This window comes from Canis lupus, chromosome 22 (genome assembly GCF_003254725.2).
Source record: "Canis lupus dingo isolate Sandy chromosome 22, ASM325472v2, whole genome shotgun sequence".
Classification (NCBI taxonomy): domain Eukaryota; kingdom Metazoa; phylum Chordata; class Mammalia; order Carnivora; family Canidae; genus Canis; species Canis lupus.
In genome coordinates this window covers 32,047,008-32,057,045 of record NC_064264.1, presented here as the reverse complement: position 1 = coordinate 32,057,045, position 10,038 = coordinate 32,047,008, and the positions used below count along the sequence as shown (strand labels likewise).

At 43.9% G+C, this 10,038-nt stretch overlaps 1 long non-coding RNA gene across 1 annotated transcript; it reads right to left on the bottom strand.

The window, feature by feature from the left end:
- Nucleotides 1-2,688: 2,688 nt before the first annotated feature.
- LOC125753359 (uncharacterized) lies at nucleotides 2,689-4,839 on the bottom strand. The gene is made up of 2 exons (XR_007404998.1): nucleotides 4,482-4,839; nucleotides 2,689-4,211 (listed from the first exon to the last, which is right to left on the bottom strand). It is a non-coding gene; the product is annotated as an uncharacterized LOC125753359 (long non-coding RNA).
- Nucleotides 4,840-10,038: the final 5,199 nt, after the last annotated feature.

Below are 10,038 nucleotides of genomic sequence, written 5' to 3'. Positions count from 1 at the left end.
AAAAAAGAGCACCCCTATTACTACCACCAACCCCAACCCTACATACCTGAACTGAGTTAAAAACCGAAAACCAAACACACCAGAAGGTGAAATTCTGGGTAGCGAAGCTAGCTGTTCTGTCTCTGTGTTTACTTTTTCCCTCCCAAGTCTCACCTCCACCCCATCCGTGTCCTCTTTGATTTATTTTCTCCGTTCCAGTGAGACCCCATACCTGTTCTCCATTGCCAGAAAGTGAGGGGGGTGGGCACAGCTGAATGAGAGGGAGGCTATTCGGGAGTCCCAAGTTTTCCTGTGACCTGGCCTATACTCCTGGCCTCGACACTGTCTGGTGGGGACGTTTAGAGAGACACACAGGGCTTTTGAGCTGACTAAAAGGCAGAATTTAGGAGCTCTGAAATAAATATTTTATTCCAGGAGAATAAAACAATTTGACAAAGTTTTTCTCTTTGCATTTCTGCTCTTATATCTAAGATCTGGAAAACAGATTACTTCCAAATAAGCTCCCCCCCCCCCTCCTCATGGAACTTGCTTGCCCTTTCATTTATTTTTCCCAGTGTGGTTTATTTTAAACTCTCTACTGACTTTTCCCCCTATTGATTCAAATACACTGATGGGGTGGAAGACGGTAGGAGAAATACTGTGCCCTATTTTCTCTCCAAAACAAGACCCACCTTGCTCTTCTAGGTACCCTTTCTTTCTCTCTTTGAAAAACATGAAATCTTTGAAATACTGGAAAGTTTCTGCTTTCAGTTGGAGCAGGACTTGGCTGGGAGAAAAATCAACTAAATCCCAGAAGAGAGGAAGAGAGGTTTAAAGCCCTTCCGTTTGTTTCAAAGGGGTCTGCATGTTGGGGGGGGGAGAGCAAAACAACTGTTTCATTATTGTTATTATTATTATTGTTATTATTATTCAAAAGTAATTTATTGCTGGGGATAAATGTTGGGTAGGAAGAACTTTAATTTGCACTATCAGTCTCCCAAATAGAAAATCATGTATAGTATTTCATAGTAATAATCAAGGTACTCTATGAACTGCTGCTGGATTTAAAAAATGAGACAGTTGAAGGTGGTTAGGTAAAATGCCTGCTTGGTGCACAAGATACTCTTTTGATCTCGTGTGGAGATGGTTTATTACCATCCTTTAATAAGAACTAAAAAATTGAAAACAGAACAAATGAGAAAAAAACTCTGCCATTTAACAAGACTGAAATCATGCATGATCTGAAAGGTGCAGAAAGAAACACAATTAGGTCTCACTCTGGTTAGGCATTATTTATTTAATTATGTTGTATATCATTGTTTGCAGCGCAAACATACTATGCATTTGAAACTGAGCACTAAACTGGGCTAGCTTTCTGATAGACCGTTTTGTGGATAGTGTGATTTCACAGTCTACTGCCTGTTTTCACCGAAAACACAACATTCTTGTCATATTCTTGTATTTAGAGGAAGAGAAAAAAAAAAAGGAAGATTACTGTAAATATTTTCTTTAATGCACACACTCACACAGTGGTTACAAACTGCCAGTGTTAATCCTGAAATGTCTCACGGATTGATCTACCTGTCCATGTATGTCTGCTGAGCTTTCTCCTTGGTTATGTCTTTGCTCTATTACCTTTTCCCCTCCCCACTTCTATTAGAACCATTTTTGTGCGCCAAAATACAACAGGGGGATGTGTCCCGGTACGCTTACAAATAAAACATAACTGAAAGAAGAGCAATTTTATGATTTGGGTGCATTTTTGTTTATACTGGGCCAAGTCCTGGTAGAGCCGGTCAAAAAATGAAACTCAATTCAACCACAAATACAGGGGAGGATATTCAAAGGGGGATAAAAAGTGAGGAAGGGGTGAGAATGATGTATTTTTCTGCTGAATCAGAATTCACTTTCAGATAACTCATGTGAAAAGCGGTGCTCTGAATAAAATAAATTCTATATTAGTTGCCTGTGTTTATCAGTTTTTTTTAAAACTACAAAAACTCTTAAACCACAGCCCTCACTTCAGAGTGGTGGAAGGTTGTAAATAACCAGGTTCCCCCCCACACCCCAAATTAAATTGAGGTTCAGGGAAAGAGGCATTTGGAGGTATATATGTGGTTTTCTAGCCTATAAACATTTCTTTAAACATGTTGTAACTAAATGACTTTTCTTTGGAGGTTAAGAAATATATTTTAAAAAAAAATCATCCACTGATCTGTCCAGCCACCATGTCAAATGCCTGTGTTCATTTGGAACATTTAGTGTGCCACCTACTGCTCCAGAAAGGCCAGAGATGGTTTATTTCTTGGTGACTTCGGACTAGATTAGATGCCAAATGTACAAAGTTTCTTAATAGCTGGGATTATATCTTCTGACATCATCCTATTTTAGCCAAATCTTTTTAATTTCACCGGCAAATCTGTGAAACAAAACACTTGATGTTCAAAAAAGGATAATACATTTAAAAAGCTGTGATTTTAAACAGTTGTTAATGTTTTAAAAAAAAAGCACTAGAGGTATTTTTAAAAATAGATCTCTTCCATCAAAATTGATTTGTTTCTGTTGTTATTGACTTGAAATGTCATCAAAGTTTTTAATAAAATGCATTTGTAAAAAAAAAAAAACCCAAACTGTTATTTTATAGGAAAAGTACGACCAGATTTCATTGTTGGAGAATCAGGAATGAACAAATGAAAAGATTTACAAAGACTGTCTTTTTTTTTTTTTCAATCTGCTCCAAACAGAAATGTTGCAGGCAAATACATTTGTATTATATAATGATGACCTATGTATGTAATAAGAACTTAAGCATTTGTTTTGTATTAAAATCCTTACCAAATAAAAAGAAGACGATATTATGTTAATAAAACACCATGAAAACACATGCTTTGCAGAGTTTCCTATTTTATGTAGTAGGAAACTGTGCAAAACAGAAATGCTTTGCTCTCTGGTGAGTGAATCTGTGTACCTGGGAAGGAATAATAAGACTATTCTAAGACACCTTTGTCAATTTAGGAAGAAACAAACAAGCAAACGTCCTCCTGAAGCGAGTGCAAAGGCTTTTCACTCAGCGGTAGTTGGCCTTTCAAAGTTTTCTGGTTCTGAAGAGGAACTACACTCTAAGCAGTTTCTGAAACCAGTCGGTGAGTGGAAATAGTAAAACGCGTGGCTCCGGTACTTTAAAAGAATACTCTCCAGTTGGAGAGAGTGGGAAAATTGTGCTCCGTTTGTATTTCAGCTTCTCAGGAAATCCAGGCGGTCGTGGAGTAGGAAGGGCAGAGGAAAAATAAGCATGAAATGCACCTGCGACGTTTATGCCATCCATTCATTTTAAACTTCTCTTTGTCCCAGTCCTAGCTCAGGGTCCTGCTCCTTCCATAGGTCTAGGAAATGATGTCCTCAAGACACAGCAACTAACTTCTGAATAGATTTTTGTGTGACGCATGTTCTGAAATTGCTCTCAACTTCGATTACACTCTCGTAAATAAATCGTAGGCACTCGCTGCCATGATCGTATCAATTTTTACGTTGCTCGTGATATGAAGCCTTCTTCGGCCCTGTTACCACGCGCAGCACAAGGCAGGGCGCCCGAGCCCCTACGACTCACCTGGCCAGCCCCCGCCCGCGGCCCTCTGGGCGGTGTCGCCTGGGCCTCTCCCGTCGACCTTGCGTGAAGCATCCCCGCTGCACCTGTCTGGGGGGGGGGGGGGCGGGGGCGGGGATGAGCTTTCATAAGCGTCTAGTCCATGAAGTTGGAATTGTGACTTCTGACTTTGGCTAAAAAAGCAAGTGTTCCGCACTCCACTTGAATTGCCTTGGTGGCCAGCGGGATGATAAAGGTGAGGACCACAGTTATTACCTGGTGCGGTGCTTATCGGTGTTCCTGGCGCCGCGGTCGTAGCCCCACGACGGGAGCCACACACAGCTCGCGGGCGGTTTCAAAGGAGACCGCAAGCTTAATTGATTTTTTTTTTTTTAAATAGCAGCCGAATTCTAATTCTCGCGGGGAGCCTCTTTTCCACCTGCGAGATAAGCCTTGTCGCAATAATTACGTTATTTAATATTTGATCAAACCTTCGCGCCGCCGCGGCTGGCGGCGCGGGGCCGGCTCACGCCCTCCGGGGCGGCGGGCAAGCGGCGCTCCCGGAGCCGGGCCGGGAACGTGCGGCGGGGGCGCGCGACCGCCCCGCTCCGGTTGCCTTGCCCTTTGAATAATTCATGGCCTGAGAGTCCTGGAAATTAATAAAATGAATGATAACAAGAAGCTAATTAAAAACTTTCCTAATTGTTGTCAACTTGATGGGAGACAGGCAGCCCTCCCAGTCGCTCTGCCCGAAACGGGAGAGCCCGGCTCGCGGGGCTGGGCGCGGGCGGGGCGGGGCGGGGCGGGGCAGGGCCTCGGGAGCGGAGCGGACGAGCGCTCCTCGGACTCCGGGAGTTGCTTCGGGGGCCGCCTCGCGGGGCTGCTGCCTCCCCTGCAGCCGCCGCCCGCGGCAGCTCACCTGTCCCCGGGCTGGACTCGGAGTCCCGAGCGGGTGGAAGGGCGGGTGCCGTTTCCAACCACAGGCTGAGCTGATTGGGTCATAATTTGCAGCCAGGAGGGACCCGCCCTCCCCCGACCCGACTCGGATTCTCCCCCAGCCTCGGAGACACCCGCCCACCCGGGGCCGTCCGCGCGGGGCATCCCAGCGCCCCGAGCGCGCGAGCCTCGGCCAAGCGCCTCCTGCCGGGAGACTCGCGGCCTGAAGGCGTCCAGCCGCCCGAGACCGACCTCAGTTCCTCTCGGACGGCGGGACAGCCACCAGCCGGCGGGCCCCGGCTGCCACCCGGCCCCGCCGCTAACCGCCCCGCGACCGGTCAGCGGTCCGAGGCCCGGACCCCCCGCGCGCTTGCGCAGCGGTGTCGGGGGCGGCAGGCGGGGCGCCGCGGGCTGGGAGCGCCCGGCGGACGGGGCGCGCACGGAGCGCGCGGGGAGCGCGCGGGGCCCGCACATGCGCGCTGCGTGCTCCTCGTCCCCTGCGAGACGGAGCCGGAGTTCCGCAGCGGGTAATTAGGAGCTCGCGCAGGGCCACTCCCACCGTGTGAGCGCCTCGGGGACGTCCCGAGAGGGGAGCGACTAGCAGCTCAGCGAGGTTCAAAAGGCTCCCCTCGCTGCAGTTTGCCTAGGTCATGCGGACGCCTTAAGCACCACGAAACTTTCAACACTGGTTTACGTTAAAAATAATAATTAATAATAATAATAAGGGGAAGTAAGATCTCGGTTTTTGTTTTGTTGTTGTTGTAGTTAAGGTGCGCACCACCAAAGCCCTGTCCTGGATTTGAACTTAATAGGCCAGGGTTTGTATCCGGGTGGGAGGAAGGCGGGCCACCCTGCTTCTGTCCGGGAGAATTCAGTAGAATCCTGGATCGCAAAACGGGGCTTGAAAATCTCAGTCCAGGGATCCCTGGGTGGCGCAGCGGTTTGGCGCCTGCCTTTGGCCCAGGGCGCGATCCTGGAGACCCGGGATCAAATCCCACATCGGGCTCCCAGTGCATGGAGCCTGCTTCTCCCTCTGCCTATGTCTCTGCCTCTCTCTCTCTCTCTCTCTCTCTCTCTCTCTGTGACTATCATAAATAAAAAAAAAAAAAAAGAAAGAAAATCTCAGTCCAGAGAAGCCGGCCAAGCACAGGTAGTGAGTCCGGAGCCCCGCTCCTGCAGACGCGGGAGTGGAGCAACAAAAGCGCCCCGTTCCATCCCGCAGCCCCAGCCCCCAAAGCCCCGGGGGTAGCTGCCCTCTGATTTAGGACGGCGGGAGGATGGGAAAAGGAGATGGGGAACAGGATGCTGAAAGAGAGCTCGGACGGCGAAGTGGCAAAAGGAGGGATGGAGGAGGAAAAGAGACAGACTGCCCGCCTCGCTGAGGCAGAAATGAATTACAGACGAAAGTTTGGTAACTCTGACTCGTGGCTTCAGTGCAGCATAATGTACACGAACTTTTGTAGGCATGGATCAGACTGAAAGTGTTGACAGTTTCCAGCCGAGGAAATACACTTACACCAGTCTGTCCCCACCCTCTCCCCCCTCCGCCCCCGCCAAGTGTTGACAATAAACATTTAATGAAGGCAGGGACCTGGCTGTCTCCAGTCAGTGTCAGAATACTTTAAGCAGACCATTAGCACGGCTTCTTCCACTTCAAACGTCGCGCTCTACACTCTTAACATTATATTAAAAAACAAAACAAAACAGAACAAAGTGTGAGACGAATAATATGTTTATATGGATATCTGAAGCGGTCTGCAGTAGTTCTGATACCCCCTGTGTTTATTAACAGAAAGTAACTCATTGTAGATTACTCGCGCTTAAAAAATGTTAAATACAGTTAATGCAATATTAATCGCCCTTTGGTGATATAAAATGCAATATTTTCAGACAGCTATCGAGCTTTTCTAGAGGAAGAGCTGATGAAAAGAGTCACAGCTGAATAGTGGAGAGAAAAAGCCCGGTATTTATTGCTTTTGTTTGGCTTTTGGCTACAGAGACAGGAACCTTCTAATGGGGTAAGGACATTTATTTTATCTGCAATCTATTGCTGCGAGAGCAGGGGCGGCAGATGGGGCTGGTGCGATATTCGCAGTGTAATTTAGACCAAATCCTAATAACTAATAATGATTTATGTTAATTTTGATCATTTATGCGACTTTACGAAAGCATTGTCATGAAAGAGAAAGGAAGAAAGAAAAGAAAGAAAGAAAGAAAGAAAGAAAGAAAGAAAGAAAGAAAGAAAGAAAGAAAAAGCAGCATGTGAGAAGGGGCTCTGAGGCTGAGATTGGAGCTCTCAACTATCCTGGTTAAAATATGTTTTGAGATAGCAATGGAAATTCAGGCATTTTAAAAAGCAGGTAGGATCTATTTAACTTGGGCAGAGAGTCATCTCCCTGGGGTTTGCATTTCTTCTGAAAATATAGCTAAATGAGAGGAATTGAGACGCCTTTGAGCGAAAGGCTCTTTCATCCCAGTTTTAAAGAAAACAGATATGTTTCGATTGTTTCATTTGCTTATATTCAACTAAAGGGTCCTTTGCGCGCTTGCTTGCTTGCGTGTGTGTGTGTGTGTGTGTGTGTGTGTGTGTAGTGGAATCAAGTGTGTGCGAGTAATGAGTGCGCGCCGGGGTCTTCCCTCCAAGTGTAAGCTGAGCCCGTTGCTTGAGATCAGCCTTAGCGCGCGCGGGTGAGCAAGCAGTTGCACACTGCCGCCACGCCTTATGCAAAAGTTTTATTACTGGCTGCTTAAACAAGTTGCTGTATCTTAATCTTCACTTCCCATCTGATATTTGTTTGCCTAGAATCAACTTTTGAGAAGCTTTGCAGTCTCTACCTCCAGTCTTTCTCCTCCCCCAAGGGATCCCAGGGCTTTTAAACTTAAAAGTGCTTCCCCCTCTCCTCATCCCCCCTGGTAGCGTGGCGCGGGTTCAGAACCCCAGGGGCTGCCAACGGGACGTAGTTCTGCCCAGGAACAGGCGATTTTCGGCTGCCACGCAGTGCACTGCAGAGGGTCGGAGCGATTTTGAAAGGGAGGGTGCGTCTTGCTCGTGGCAATTTACTTTTTCGGTTACCTTTTGCGCGTTTCAACGCCTCAAGGCTATAGTTTGAAAGTAAAACAGCATCAAAGCACCTCCTTATTAGCTCTGTATTTGAGAAATCCGAAGATGAAACTACCTAAAAGGTTTAATAGGGCGGAACAGCATTTATTTGCCAAGCAAACAGCCAGAGTACAGTTCAAAAGGGGTACAGTGGTTTATCAGCAGGAGGCTGGAATAAGAACGTTGGGTAAAGCGAATTTCAAGCTTCAGTTATGCCGTTAGACCGTTAAAGTGAATGAAATAAGCTTCAAGTGGGATGTCTTCTTTGATTTTGAATATCATCTCCATATATATATATATATATATATATATATATATATATATATATATATATTTCTGTCTCCTGGAGGCGTTCCCCACCTTCAGTTATATAGAGTTATTGTCAAGACTTTTGTTTGTGAACTTACAGATTTTGTAGAGCAAGAATAGTTACCTTTCTAGGGATTTGATCTGCAAATGTGTCTAAAATATCACATCTTTTACAGTTAGCATTTTCATAATTTTCTTCCTCTTTTTCTTATTTCAAAGCTGTAGATGTAAAAATACAGTTCATTTCTTCTACCAGGAAAAAACATGAAGCTACATGAGTCAAAGAAGTTTATTTCTTAAACGTTATGCTTCGTTTTATTTTTGCTTTTGAATCCTCTCTATCAGTAACTACTGTTATTGCATTGTTAGTATTTTCGGTATAAAGAGGACTTTAAACAAAATAAATGTTTAAACAAAATAAATCCAGGCAGGTGACACTGCCTGTTTACTGTTAATACTCAGGAGCTGGTGTGTGTTTGTGAGCTTGAAGCTGTGCCTCCACGTGTATATCCATATACAAACAGATGTAGGCACTATTTTTACGGTTGTTGACTGTAACTGAGTTTCATTTCTAAACTTTATTCAGGTTCTGTCCCAGTGTTTCAGCACTAGACATAACGCTTAAAATTGAAGAGTGGTGCATTATTGAAACTCTTTATCAAACAGCTCTGGGGTGCAGGCTTTCTGAAAACGCCGGCTCTGGATGAGGTCTGACTGTCTGACTGCACATAAGCCCCTAATATGTTAATGGCCGTAGGGGATGCCTAAGGTACTATCTCAAGCTGCTTCGCACACCATATGTCAGGCCGTTAGCCACATGGATCTATTAATCAAAAAGAGCTGGAGAGGGAGGAGAGGGTCTTCGGAAGGGGGAGAATGAGAGCAATGGGGGAGGGGAAGAGGGGAAGAGAAAGCATTTTAAACCCCCATCATTTCTCATTTCTTTTATAACAAATGAATAAAAATAGCTAAAGAAGAGTCAACCAATGCAGATTTCCTTTCTGTCAAGTTAAAGACTGTTCATAAATCTCTACTAGAAGAATTGGGGGAGTATCTGGTTCTATCAAAATAGAAGGAAATTTTACCTGAAGGGTCTTGTTTAGGGTTCCTTTATTGCAAAACTTTTATAGGTACGACTGGATACAAGAAATGTTGTTTTGTTAGGTAGGTTGTTTTGTGGATGAGCTTTATTAAAAGTAGAGGGGGAGGGGCAATGGGGCAAATGTGCATTTAGGGGATGTAAGGAGGGCATGGAGGGAGGCACCTGGAGGATTTGTAATGAATATATAATTTATTAATATATATCTACATGTACAGTAGCGTCTTCACCACCTTTAGTTTTTCTGATAGTAAATATAAAGTGTTTACATTTTTATCCCTTCCTTTAGGCTAGCTTTATGATAAACTGCAAAGTCTACAGGGTACAAAAAAAAGTATTGTTTTAAGAGAAGAGGAAATGAGAAAGCATTTAAATCTCCCATCTTTCTCATTTCTGCTTTGTTTAAAAGTATCTCTTGCCCTTGAATGTCGAAAAAAAAATTTTGGTTAGATAAATAGTTTAGAAAGTTTGCACAACCTTAGAAGTAATTATGTACTCAACATGGAGAGGGTATAAATGAGTAAGTCTGGTATAAATGAATAAAATGGTATAAATGAATAAGGCATTAAGTCTATAAGAAAAAATTTTACATTCTTTCTTGAAATGGTGTATATATTTTATTATGTGCCATAGACTTAACATCAAAGTACTGATTTTAAAATATCAGAAACAGAGCAATGAAATGAAAACATATAGGCACTTAAAATTAAAAGTTTTATTCTTTTCATGTGTGATTCTACCTGGGGATACAGAAAATATAAAATCAAATGTCAATTAAGATACTGTTATTGTTTTAATTGGTAACCAATGTTGATGAACCTTATGAGTACTTAATTTCTGGATTATTAACTTTAAGTTTCAAAATCTATAATTAATGATAAAATTTAGGAAATAATATCCTTGAAAATGAGTTTTAATGTCATGATTAGTAGGCATGATTTACAGTATTAATTTATAGGATAATGGAATGACTGAAAAGTTTATTGATCTTAGTTTTTAAATATATATGCAAATGATTGACCACTTATATAT